The 14,472-nt window shown below is 36.6% G+C and overlaps 1 non-coding gene across 1 annotated transcript; it reads left to right on the top strand.

The window, feature by feature from the left end:
- The first annotated feature begins 12,591 nt into the window (after positions 1 to 12,591).
- On the top strand, positions 12,592 to 12,664 carry TRNAG-ACC (transfer RNA glycine (anticodon ACC)). Its single transcript has one exon. It is a non-coding gene; the product is annotated as a tRNA-Gly (tRNA).
- The last annotated feature ends 1,808 nt before the right edge of the window (positions 12,665 to 14,472 follow it).

Below are 14,472 nucleotides of genomic sequence, written 5' to 3'. Positions count from 1 at the left end.
GGTAATGCAAGAAACAATGATTTTGTAAAACAGGCAAAATAGCTAGTAGTATTAATAAGGTCATAAGTAAGAATTTTAGCCAAGAACTTCCATTAGGTGCAGCTCAGTATATCCCCAGGTTGTTTGACTTTGTCTGTTCTGTACCAATCCTTAACTTTAAGGGAAATTATATATTGGCATTGTTAATAAGGCACCCAGCCCAATTTCATAGTGTTATTAAGCTGATTATCCTTAGTATGGTTTAATTTTTCCCAACATAAAGAAGCCTTTAAACTTAACTAACCATAGCCTGGTGTTAACCACATAAATCCATCCCATAATTGTGAGAGGTTTCCTTCTAATAAATAGGAGGTTATGGTTTTTGACTGAGATTCAGCTCATTGTTCTGACTGAGCTTGAGTGACCCTAAAAGCAAATTCATATTTATGGCCAGGGTCAGAGCAGATACTGTTAATTGGCCAGCAAAGGAGATCGCACCTAGTAATATCAATAGTGACCTGAACAGGACTATAATTTCTTCTAAAATAAATTTTCTAAGGGCAATCCAATCAGAGCCTTGGAGTGGAGAAATCTACTGAGGTAACCCAGAAGTATTGGCTCTATGTAATTGACCATAAACCTAACAACTGGATTAACTTTAACTCTGCATAAGATTGTGAAATGCATTTGGTTCATAAGCAAAGGTGTGAGCAATTATCAAAGTAATTGTTATACAGACTTGGTTCAGCATCTTGGGTCTACTTCAGATGTCTTCCTCTCATCCTGGTCTGGTAGCTTCTCCTCTGTTTGAGCATTGTTTTAAGGTTATTTTAAGGTCAGCAGTCCTCTCTATAGGCGAATCCAGTGCAGGGGCCCTTTCTAAGTGGAAATATTAATCCAAGAGTCAGTTCCCTTCAGTTTCACTGTGCATGAGCTAATTAAGAGTACCGTATAAGTTTCCTTTCATCTAGGTGGGAGATAGTCCTTTTTTGTAAATTGAAGTAGAGTTGATTTACAATGTTGTGCCAATCTCTGCTGTACAGCAAAGTGACTCAGTTATACACACATATACATTCTTTTTTAAAAATATTCTTTTCCATTATTGCTTATCCCAGGAGATTAGAGTTCCCTGTGCTACACAGTAAGACCTTGTTGTTTATCCATTCTAAATGTAATAGTTTGCATCTACCAACCCCAAATTCCCAGTCCATCCCCCTCCCTCCCCTCCTCCCCCTTGGCAACCACAAGTCTGTTCTCTATGTCTATGAGTCTGTTTCTGTTTTATAGATAGGTTCATTTGTGCCATATTTTATATTCCACATATAAGTGATATCATATGGTATTTGCCTTTCTCTTTCTGACTTACTTCACTTAGTATGATAATATCTATTTACATTCATGTTGCTGCAATTGGCATTATTTTGTTCCTTTTTATGGCTGAGTAGTATTCTACCATATATATGTACCACATCCTCTTTATCCATTCATCTGTCAATGGACATTTACGTTGTTTCCATGTTTTGGCTATTGTGAATAGTGCTGCTATGAATATGGGGGTGGGATGTATCATTTTGAATTATAGTTTTGTCCAGATATATGCCCAGGAGTGGGATTGCTGGATCATATGGTAATTCTATTTTTAGTTTTCTGAGGAACCTCCATACTGTTTTCCATAGTGGCTTCACCAATTTATATTCCCACCAACAGTGTAGAAGGGTTCCCTTTTCTCCACACACTCTCTAGCATTTGTTATTTGTAATTTCCAGTATGCACAATACCCTGGTTGCAGGTCATGGGGCATCTGATCTTTATCCAAAGATAGATTACTGAGATAAGCTTCAGAAATAAGCTTAGAGTGTCCTTTTAATAGCTCAACTAAACTTATAATAATATAACGTAACAGCAAGGAACTATCTGGGAAGTGAATCTTATAGACCTCAGTTAACAAAACTAGAATTTAATACCTCTTGAAACATAATCTTTTTCTCTCTAAAATTACTCTTATTTCTGCCAAATATAGCCAAACTAAGACTTATTTGTTTGCAAAATAAGTCTGGTTTCAATAAAACTGGCCTGATATTTTATATAAGTGTAATTGATCATACAAGCTCTTTTAAAATTGGCTTTGCTAGAACTTTTTTATAAGGAATCTCAGATTGAATTTTAAAAAGGTTTCTGAGGGGAATCCCCTGGTGGTCCAGTGGTTGGGACTCTGCTTCTACTGCAGGGGGGCATGGGTTCGATCCCTAGTTGGAGAACTAAGATCCCACATGTCGTGCAGTGTGGCCAAAAATAAAAATAAAAAATAAAAAGTAAATAAATAAATAGGCTCCTGAGGCCAGTAAAGCCACACCAAGGGCTTGTCACAGACTTCACCTGTGATAGCTACAGATTTTGGTGAATTTCTCCCTTTTCAAAGGTCCTACAAATACCTTGAGATTCTTGCACCTGTTAAGAGGTGGCCTTCGTAATTCACCTGATAAATCTGTTGAGAACCTAAGAGTTTCCCGTCTCTGGAGAGATCAGGTAGAGATAAAAGATAAATGTTTCAACTTTGCTTACAAAGGTATAATTTACCAAATTGCTATAAGTTATAATTAGCTTGAGGGGAAGGGTTTCCTTATATCCGGAAAACACAGATTAAAAGCCAGTAATGTTTCAGACAAAGCCCATAAAATTGTAACCATATTCACTAGTCCTATATAACTAATCCTTTTTGTTAACAGTTTTATGAAGCCATCAAGTTTTCCATTAGAATTCTTTAATTTCTTACCCAGTTCAGCAGTATGACCTGAAAGTTACCAGAAACCTGTACTTGTTATGAGTCTTCTTGAAGAGGAAGCATTTTTGCAAAGTCATCAGAGTAAAACAATAACTGTCAGTGACAAAAGACTTAAGAAGGCATGGTTAAAGACCTGATTACAATGCAATTGATAAAGAAATTTGATTACTGCTGCAACATACAACATTTTAAGATAATAGAATTATGACTGGTAACATTTTACCAGGCCATATCAGATTTTTAGAAATTCCATATATTTTCTAGAATATCTATATTAATAACATTTACCCATAAAATAACCTAAGAAGATTTATTACTCTTTTGACAATGCTTCCTATGTAATTTAACATACCAAATGAACATAATTAGTTTAAAATCTCTCTTTGGGATGTTTCAGGGGCCCTTTGAAGCATCCCAAAGTTAGCCAGAGGTCAAGAGAAATTCATTAGAATTTGATTTGGGAAGTTTGTCAAAAAATATCAAAAAGGTTTAAAATACTTGGTCAAATAGGATCATAGGTCACTGTGAAACAATATTTATTCACTTAACCAAATTGGCAATAACAGATATTTTACTTGGAAATGACCTATTTAATAAACTTCCAACATTTAACTTAATTTAGCACAATTCTAAAATTTCAAGTTACAAAATATCCAGAGAGATTATTTTTAAGTAAACACTCCTAAAACAATTATTCCTAAACAGTTCACCCAAAAGATCTCATCCCATTTATATTTAATTTACTTGTAAAAAATTTCATCATACCAAGGTTTTTTTCTTGCTGACAAATTTGCAACAGATATAATAAGATCTTATTTGATTTCTATTAAACCTGGGTAAAATAAAGGCATTATACTTAATATTGACGACCCTAAAGACATGTCTATATTAATTAAATCAACAAACTTAAATACGAGGTATTAATCTAATATTAAATATTTTGCAGTTCACATGGCCCTGAAATTCATTCTGGCTAGTTTCCTTTTATATTACTGAGCATTTATATAAACACTTAATTTCCTTTAAGCCAATTAAGCAGAGCTCATTTACAATTAATTTTGATAATACCATACACATAGATATATAGACAGACACAACCAGAGATCTCATAGCTTCATTTTAAAACTTAGTCATGAATCAGGTATTACAATATAAAACTTACTTGTTTATAAATAACAGTTGGAATAAGTTAAATGTTAGTAGGCCTCTTTCCCCCTTTTTTCCTCCTCATTCTCACAAATCAGAAGTGGTCTAGATAAGTGTTCCTGAGAGCCCTGGTCTCAAGACACAGGGAGAGAAAAGCAAGGTCTCCTAGAAGGACTTGTTCTCTCAGGGTCAGAAATCGGAAAAGATGTTTTATAAAGCCAGGTTTCTCTAACAACTGTGTATGCAATAAAAGAGCCCATTTTGACCATTTTCAGGGCCAGATTTTCTTTTAATTCCCAATTAAGTAAGTACTTGTATGTGTAAGTTTTTACATACATAAAACTGGCTGAAGTTGTTAGCTGGAGGTCGGCTTTCTGAGGCCCCTCGTTTCTCTATTTGAGAGGCTCTATTCCCCATTTTAAAGTTGAATTTGTCAGGGATAAAATTTACTAATGAAATTATATGGTGGCCAGTGTGCTGCTTGTGAGCTTAACTCCTCTAGGCATCACCCTTGAGTCATTTTGGCCCTCTTACATGTCTTGTTACTCCCTTTGGTGGTCTAAGACCAATGTGAGTGCTTGGCTCACTGAATGGCCAATTCCTTTTTTAATTTTTTAACATCTTTATTGGAGTATAATTGCTTTACAATGCTGTGTTAGTTTCTGCTATATAACAAAGTGAATCAGCTATACATATACATATATCCCCATATCTCCTCCCTCTTGCATCTCCCTCCCACCCTCCCTATCCCACCCCTCTAGGTGGTCACAAAGCACCGAGCTGATCTCCCTGTGCTATGTGGCTGCTTCCCACTAGCTAGCTATTTTACATTTGGTAGTGTATATATGTCAATGCTACTGTCTCATTTCTTCCCGGCTTACCCTTCCTCCACCCTGTGTCCTCAAGTCCATTCTCTACATCTGTGTCTTTATTCCTATCCTGCTCCTAGGTTCATCAGAACCTTTTTTTTTTTTTAAGATTCCATATATATGTGTTACCATATGGTATTGGTTTTTCTCTTTCTGACTTACTTCACTCTGTATGACAGACTCTAGGTCCGTCCACCTCACTACAAATAACTCAATTTCATTTCTTTTTATGGCTGAGTAATATTCCATTGTATATATGTGCCACATCTTCTTTATCCATTCATCTAATGATGGGCACTTAGGTTGTTTCCATCTCCAGGCTATTGTAAATAGAGCTGCAATGAACATTGTGACACATGACTCTTTTTGAATTATGGTTTTCTCAGGGTATATGCCCAGTAGTGGGGTTGCTGGGTCATATGGTAGTTCTATTTGTAGTTTTTTAAGGAACCTCCTTAATGTTCTCCACAGTGGCTGTATCAATTTACATTCCCACGAACAGTGCAAGAGGGTTCCTTTTTCTCCACACCCTCTCCAGCATTTATTGTTTCTAGATTTTTTGATCATGGCCATCCTGACTGGTGTGAGATGATATTTCATTGTAGTTTTAATTTGCATTTCTCTAATGATTAATGATGTTGAGCATTCTTTCATGTGTTTGTTGGCAATCTGTATATCTTCTTTGGAGAAATGTCTATTTAGGTCTTCTGCCCATTTTTGGATTGGGTTGTTTGTTTTCTTGTTATTGAGCTGAATGAGCTGCTTAAAAATTTTGGAGATTAATTTTTTGTCAGTTGTTTCATTTGCAAATATTTTCTCCCATTCTGAGGGTTGTCTTTTGGTCTTGTTTATGGTTTCCTTTGCTGTGCAAAAGCTTTGAAGTTTCATTAGGTCCCATTTGTTTATTTTTGTTTTTATTTCCATTTCTCTAGGAGGTGGGTCAAAAAGGATCTTGCCGTGATTTATGTCATAGAGTGTTCTGCCTATATTTTCCTCTAAGAGTTTGATAGCTTCTGGCCTTACATTTAGATCTTTAATCCATTTTGAGCTTATTTTTGTGTATGGTGTTAGGGAGTGATCTAATCTCATATTTTGTGTTATTTTTATATCGTGTCATGAGATCCTTGGGGAAAATGGTGGGCAGGACAAACTTCAGAAGGCTGACCATTCCCAGTCCCCTCTGAGACACTTTTTCTAAGTCAAACGTGGTCAAATCCAATTAGCTCAGTGGAGAGAATCTGATCCTAAGAGACTCCCACTACAGGGCCAGTGATCACCTGAAGCAATCACATTTGGAGAGCTGGACTGTAATTCAGAGTCAGTGAGCTGATGATACCAGTGGACCCACAAGGCAAAATGGAGGTAGAGAGAGTAGCAGAAACACACAAGCAGGTGCAAAAACTGAGGTAAAAGATACAGGAAGCCATTTTTGGAGAATTCTGGGGCCTAAATGACCTCTACAGCCCATGAGTCCTCATTACCATGTCACCTGAGGTTTGGCTGTGCAGTTTTCCCTGAATGAGGCCGGCTAGAGGGTTGAGATTCTGTTTTACTACTTTTCTCAGGCATTTTCACAATGAATTCACCTTGAGTAATAATGAGTAAGACTGTTCCTTTCAATGAGAAGAGCCCAGATCAACACAGCTGGAAAACACAGGAGGAAAAAATGGTGACTCCTCTTTCTTCTTACAACTGCCTTAATGAAACACCTGTCCCAACTGCCAGGAAGGAAAGGGGATGCCTCCCGATGTCTGCATCTTATCTGCTGGAAGTACCTTGGGCATTACTCTGGAGCTTCAGGTCTTTAGCTTAAGGGTTGCAATAGGTGGACGGGCTTTAGCATGTCTGTGAATCCCCTGATAGTGTATGTAATTTTTTGCCTATGTACAAATAGGGGTGAGGTACCATTCATAACTTTCTTTAGACTCTCAAAGGTGTCCCTAATGCAAAAATGGTTATAGATAGAAAAATCTAAGCCTGTTTGTTTTGGATCCATGAGATTTTTCTATAGATCAAACATCTTGACTCTCTGTATTAAAATATTAGGGTTTCTTGTAATTTCTATGAATCCATTCTGCATAATTAAGTTTTATTTTCCTTGGATCTCTCCCAGCTTGACATTCTTTCATCTTAAAAGAAATGGAGAAGTGTCTCTATCTGATGCATAAATAAATGGCATTGAAAAAAGTGTACAAAGAGTCAAAAATATCATTTTAAGTTGTAAAGTGACATCTTTTTCTGGTTTCATAATGTCTCATGCCAAGGCTTTCAAGATGAAATTACATCGACCTGTAAAACTGTCAGCTGTGCTTGTTCTGTCTCCTTTCTTCTTGCTCAGGTATATAGTCTCTTTCTCTCTCACCCACCAAATGTAATTCAAAATTCCAGGGGCTGCAGGAAGAAAAAGGGAGAGCTTGTGAAGTCACACTGATAATGAATAAAAGAATGAAAGTCTTCAAAAATGCCAAAAAACCCAGCTGAAACCAAACAAAACTATTTCATCATAGTGTTGAAATCTACCCATAAGGAAAAAGGAGAGATCCAGTGAAGTCAGTTTCTCTAGATGAATACAAGAATAAAAATCCTTGAAAATGCCAAAAACACAAAAGCTGAAAAATAAAACACTCTCTCATGAATGTGTTAAAATCTACCCATAAAAGAAGACATTTTAAATTGAAATTATTTTGGCCTTGAGATAATGATTCCATATACTGAAACAGCAAAGCAGAGTAAGGTTATGACCTCAACTTAATGGAGAGAAAAGGGAAACATGGAATCAGTATAGCCCATGGATGCTCAGTGAGGTGATAGCTCTGCTGGGCCTGGGACTCAGAGTGCCCCTTTCCCAGGCCCATAATTGGATCAATGACCCACATACTCTTCATGCTTGGTGCCCATGAGAGGAAGGTCATATAGATAGTAGTGGAGTAGGTGATTTGAGATAAATGATTAACTAAAAAAGGGCACACACAAGAGCTCATGGTCTCACAGGTTGGTCCCTGTTGAATAGTCTAGAAATGTAAATCCTTGGAAAGCTCCAGTGATGGCTTCCAAACCCTACTTTTATTTCGTTCCCTTTGGATCAAGGACAGGGCTAGTTTTCATTTTTTTAAAGATGTTTATGTTTTAATCCTGGCCTATTAACTTTTGTTTGGAAAATGTAATCACTTTGCTTAGAGAACAGGAGTAAATAGAAATTTTCAGTGAGAATTTTAAAAGTGGGTAATTTTTCAGTTTAAAAAATACACACACATATAAATACAACAATTGGTTTATTGTTGAATTCCCTTGACAATGTGCAGGACAAAAATAATCTTGTCAAGAAACCTAAAACATATTATTCTCATTTTTCTTTCTTTTAAAACATTTTAAAATGTAACAAGCATACTGAAATGTGCCTAAGACACCATTGTTGTGTGGTATTCCATTGTGAGACTATACCACAGGTTGTTTATCCATTTTCCTGTTAATGGGCATTGGGTTGTTTCCACAAGGCTATTATAAGGAATGCTGCCTGCTGTGAACATTCTCATATGTTTTTGGTGCAAATGTCATGTGTTTCTGTGGGGTATATACCTAGGGATGGATTGCTGGGTCATTAAAGTATGTGTATCTTTAGCTTTATTAAATACTGCCAAACTTTTTCCAAAGTAGTTATACCATGCTTCGACAATTCTAATTTTAATTATTATAATGGTATGCCCAAGTCATGTGGTTAAGGACTGCACCTGGTTTTCCTGGCAAGAGTAAGCTGGTAAATCAGTTTGGGAACAATTCTGTTTGCCAGCTCTTGTTTTCCTTGATTAAATTTCCCCCATTGATACAGTACTTTCAGACATTATTTTTCTTGACTTTGCCATGATAATACAGTCATTTTTAAATCAACCTTTGACCTGTATCAATATAGCTATGTAAGATGAGATTAGGGGACCCAGAAGAAAGCCAATACCAGGGAAACGATTGCATAGGACATAATTTCCCTTAGGCTTAAAGCATCTATATTAAATCTTCTGTGATGTGCAGTACAATCTATTTTTTAATTCTTTTTTTAAGGCTATTTAAGTGATGCCAAAGTAACAGAATGATTTAACACAGTTAAATGCCAAACTGGGATTTTAAATACCAATGTTTTGTTCTTTAAAGTTGGATCCCTCCAGGATATTATGAGGATGCAGGCGTCTTCACGGCAGTCTGTCACCTTGTGGCTCCAGAAATTGAAAGTTCATCATGTTCATGGATCAGTACCAGTTTTACTTATTAATATTTTTAGTGTCTGCCTATAAATCAGGCACAAAGTAAAGGGCTTTTAAAAATAGCCTACTCAGTCTTCTCAGGTTTGATATACTCTGCTAAAAAGAATTGTTGATATCAGCATCTCCCTCCTTTCCCTTGCTGGCTTCTCCCTGAATATGGGATGCACCTGTGCTGGATCCAGGCCTATCAAGATCTCCAAAGATTTACCATCACTGGTCTTTGCTTCTGCAAAACTCTGGTAAAAATCATCTTATTCTTTCATCCAAGGATGGGCTCCAATAATTCAAAATTGGGAGTCAAAGTTTGGCTTGTGGCTAAGTTTTGGTTCAGTTTACCTAAGCACGGAGCAATAAAGAGATATCACATTAAGTAAATCATTTGCATGCTCAAAGTGAAGTCAAAGATAGTTTGGTCTGTGACAATTGTGACAATTATACAGTATTAAGGGTTTGAGGGACCAATGGGCACCAATATATTTTATGAATTTGTCATTTTATGTATATATAAAATAAATGATACAATCCCTGACCTTAGGGAGATTGAAATATAATTCAGGAGATTATACATATATAATGGAAATAACTGAAGAGCAAGTGTTTGGATGTACAGCACAGTAAAACAGGACCTTAGGAATTCAGTCAAGGACTAACTCCACAAAGTCAGGTACTGAAGAAAGGACCAGAAGAGAGTTTGAAGAAAGTTAGTTAGGGAAAGAGCAGGGTGAGGAAAAGCACCCATGAGACATTATGATGGCATGTGAAGACGGCAGAGAGGCTGGACTAATATGGCCAGATCATGGCTGGGAGCTCTGAGAAATGTGCTGGCTACCTAGGTGTGGAGACCCATCCACAGGGAGTTTTATGGGCCAGGTGGAGAAGTGGCAAAGAGGTGCCACCTGAATATTCCTAAACATGACAGAATAGTGATGGGAGTGACTTCTGGAAAGATGGACCCATCATAATTAATATCGGGGCATGAACAGGCAAGGGGAAATATTCTGGCCTCATTGAAAGAGAACTGGTTAAAGATGTTCGTTGCCACACGCAGTTGAGCAGATGGTGATTATGATATAAATGGCACCCAGCAGAGCTATGTGTGTATAACCTGAAAGATGTCTTGTTTGGGGACAGTGAAGTCTAAGAGAGTAAAAAGCCATCTCATATTCCATGGAAATCATAGTATTAGAGTCTTATAAAGTGCCCCCCCAAAATCAACAGAACTATATACATGCATTAGAGCTTGATATATACACTAACATTAACAAGTATATTATTTGATTTCCACACGAACGTTAGTCCCAGAGCGTTCACAAAAGCATTACCCACAGTAGCCCAAGACTGGAAACAACTGCAAAGCCCATCAGGTAAATGGGAAAGAAACTGGAGCACATCTACCAGTGGAGTAGCACTCTGCAATAAAGGGGAATGAGTGACTGATTCACGCACAACCAGATATGTTTCACAGACATTATGCTGAGTAAAAAGAAGCCACACAAAAGCAGTACACACTGTATGATTTCATTCATACGAAAAGAAAACGCATACTGATCTATAGAGACAGAAAGCAGATCAGAAGTGAACCGCAGGCCAGGGACTGCAAAGGTGCATAAGGAAACTTTTGGAAGTGTGGGAGAAGTTCTTTATCATTATTGTGGTGGTTTCAGGAGTGTATCTGTTACAAAGGCATTGAATTATACACTTTAAATATGTGCAGTTTACTGTACATAAATCATAACACAATAAATTCAATTAAAGAGAGAAGCTAAAGTTCCAAATATTTTCTTTCAAAAATTACGATTTTAGAGTTATTATTTAGTGGTGACTTCTTAGTTTTTAATCCTTCAAAGTATTTTTAAAAGATTTCTATGTGCTAATTCTTGCCTATTTACAATTTTGTTTGAAAATGTAAGCTAGCTCCTTTGGAGAATGAGAGAAAACAGATATTAGTATGAGTCAGGAAATCAAAAGCAATTGAATTATGAGAATTAAAAAAATTTTCCCACTCACATTACCTGATTTTGCATTTTAAAATGCAAATACATTTAGAAATCTTGTAAAAAAGCTATTGTTGTTACTTCTCCTGATCTTTTCCTGATGTCATAGAAAATTCAAGTAAACTGGATCATTTCCCAACTAGTTTTTCTCCGATTAGGTATTTGCTGAGTCGGCAGAAAAATCCATCCTGGTTTAGCTCCAGCGAATGAAAAGACAGCTTGTGACACACCTGTCACAGGAACCAGGGAAGTTGAAGGGTGACAGGCAAGCTTTAAAGGGCCTCCTTCACATGGGGTGGCAGTGGCTTTCTTTCTTTATGATAATCTTTTCTTTTTCTCCATGGAGGATGAGCCAATTACAGTCATAGCTCAACAGGAAGCAGTTCTTACACCTTTGATCATAATGCTATTAATCACCGTCCTGCTAGTGATTCTCTGTGACTTGGTCACATCAGTTATTAATTTGTAAAGTGTGAGTTTGTCATTTCTTACTGAAATGCTGGCCAGACAGATTGGTATACAGTGGAATGGAAGCTGAGCAAGGTGGCTGTCACTTCACCATTATGAATATCAGACCCTTGTTTGAAAAAAAAAATTACAGCTTGGAAAATGTTTTGCTTTTATACATTCATCTGATACCATCCAGGACTCGAGTCTTAAACATTTTAAACATACTATCGGTAGGGTGTATCATAATACATTTAGAGCAGTGTTTCTCAACCTTGGTTGCACTTGTGAATTACCTGGGGAGTTTTTTAAAAATGTCAAAGCTGGGCCCCACTCCCAGAGATTCTGACTTAATTGTTCTGGGATGAGGCCCGGGTAAAGGTATTTTTAAAAAGCACCCCAGGTGTTTCAAATGTGTAGTCAAGACGGCAGCGCACTACTGATTTAGAGGTGGGACAGTGCTTTTTAAATGTTCTTAACAAATGAAATACATATAAGTTTTTATAGTCCACGTTAATTCAAAAAGGCCTTAAAATGGGTTCCAGAAATATATTCATCCAAAGATTTTTTAAATTCTGAAAATTATAATTAAATAAATGGAAATTAAAACAAGAATGAGGCACCATTTTTCCCTTTTGGTAAAGATTTTAAAGATTCATGATATCCAGTGATGTTGGGAATACATGGAAATGGTAATGCTGATACAATATATAGGCATGTTAATTGGTGCCATTTTCCTGGAGGACAATTTAGCAACATCTATCAAATTTTACAAGTTTTGTACCAACTGGTCTCTCAATTTCACTCCTAGGAATTTACTTGCAAAATTTTACCCAGATATTCGTTTAGGAACATTCACTGCAAAATTTTTTGTAATAGTGAAAGCCTGGAGAAAACCAGTGTCCATCATTCAGGGGACCAGTTAAGTAAATTCTGATACATTAACAAGATAGACTATTATGGAGACATTTAAAAAGAAGTGCTCCCTCTATATATGCTGATACCAAAAGATCTCCCAGATATATTAGGTGAAAAAAAAGGGTACAGAAAATTATGTACAGTATGATCTCTTCTGTGTAAATTTAAATAAATATAATTTAAAATAAATGCTCACAGGGACTTCCCTGGTGGTCCAGTGGCTAAGACTCTGCTCTACCAATGCAGGGGCCCTGGGTTCAATCCCTGGTCAGGGAACTAGATCCCACATGCCACAACTAAGTGTTCACATGCTGCGACCAAAGATCCTGCATACCACAACAAAGATCCAGCACAGGGCAACAAAGATCCTGGGTGCCGCAACTGAGACCCGGCACAGCTAAATAAATATATTTTTAAAAAGCTTCACTAAAATCATAAATAAATAAATAAATAAATGCTCACAGGTACACTTTTTTTTTCCTTGAAGGAAACGTGGTTATCTTTGGGAAATGGACTTTAGTAGAAGTGAGAAGCTTTTACTTTTGTTTTGTACCTTTTTGTACAGTTTGAATTTTCTAACCAATTACATATAGAGTAATTATATATATATAACATACATATATATAACATACATATATATAAAATATGTATATATATATATATATATATATATATAGAGAGAGAGAGAGAGAGAGAGAGAGAGAGAGAGAGAGAGGCAGACCACAGAGATGTTGTGGATTTGGTTCTAGACCACATCAATAAAACAAATAATGCAATAAAGTGAGTCACACAAATATTTTGGTTTCCCAGTGCATGTAAAAGCTATGTTTACATAACTATATATACTGTAGTCTAAACTGTTCAATAGCATTATGTCTCAAAAAACAATGTACATGTCTTAATTTAAAAATTCTTTATTGCTAAAGATGCTAGCCATCATCTGAGCCTTCAGCAAGTCATAGTAGTAACATCAAAGGTCACTAATCACAGATCACCATAACAAATGTAATAATAATGAAAATGTTTGAAAGATTGTGCGAATTACCAAAATGTGACACAGAGACACAAAGTGAGCAAATGCTGATGGAAAAATGGCACGAATAGATTTGTTTTGATGCAGGGTTTTCACAAACCTTCAATTTGTGAAAAATGCAATATCTGCAAAGTGTGCCTGTATAAATATGACATATAGCTGGAGTTTTCTGGGAAGTTAGGTAATGTTCCATTTTTTCTTTACAATATAAACTTTTAAAAGTGAGGAAACCAGGAGTAAGGATTTTTAAAAAGTTTAAAAAGAAGATAAAAGTATGAGTAATTTGGAATACAAAATACATGTCTTAAGGTCTCTGTGATTGCTGACTGCCACACATTTGGCTCTGATATAACAGCCTATAAAATAAAGGAAACACCATCAAATCAATTACATGACTCATGATGTCTGTAAGATAAAAATGCATTGTAGGGGAAGCCCAGGAATTCATAAAAGTTAAGTGAAATTTTTTTAGGTGGATCTTCAAAAAGAGAATACTGTATGCAATAACAGTGGAACACCCTCAACAGTTACTCACAAAAAGGTCAGAAATTTTTATCTATTTTGCAGAAGAGAAAGCAGTTAACAGGGGCTCAGTTACTGGCCTTTCTACTGAAATAGTGTTTTTACTTGCAACAAATGGCCTCTTCAACCAACGCTGCTACTGATCACAGACACAATAGATAGCATTGGCCATGTGGAGCACTGGTGCCAGGCTACCACCTTACTGCCCCCAGAAGCCAAACACCTTCACTGCCACCTTCCCCAGAAAACAGATCCCCTTTGTTCTTTTACAAACCGAAGTATCCTGCGTGACGTTTGATTGGTGGACCTGAAGTCATGTGACTTGTCATAGCTGCAAAGAGAGTTGAGAAAGTGGGACAGGTCTCATAATATGGTGTTTCCCTCAGTGTGAGGGAAGGATATTCACATTCATAAGATGCAAGTTGGTCAGGAAAAGGACAAACGCTCACCTAGATTCCAAAGCAGATCCAGGATTAGAGTCAAACAGCTCTCAGTATCTATGATTATGCTTTGCATTTTGCCTCTTGCT

This window comes from Delphinapterus leucas, chromosome 4 (assembly GCF_059928025.1).
Source record: "Delphinapterus leucas isolate spDelLeu-1000000601 "Yukka" chromosome 4, BTC_Dleu_Yukka2, whole genome shotgun sequence".
Lineage (NCBI taxonomy): Eukaryota > Metazoa > Chordata > Mammalia > Artiodactyla > Monodontidae > Delphinapterus > Delphinapterus leucas.
The sequence above is the reverse complement of the archived record's forward strand: the minus strand, read 5'-3'. Positions and strand labels throughout refer to the sequence as shown.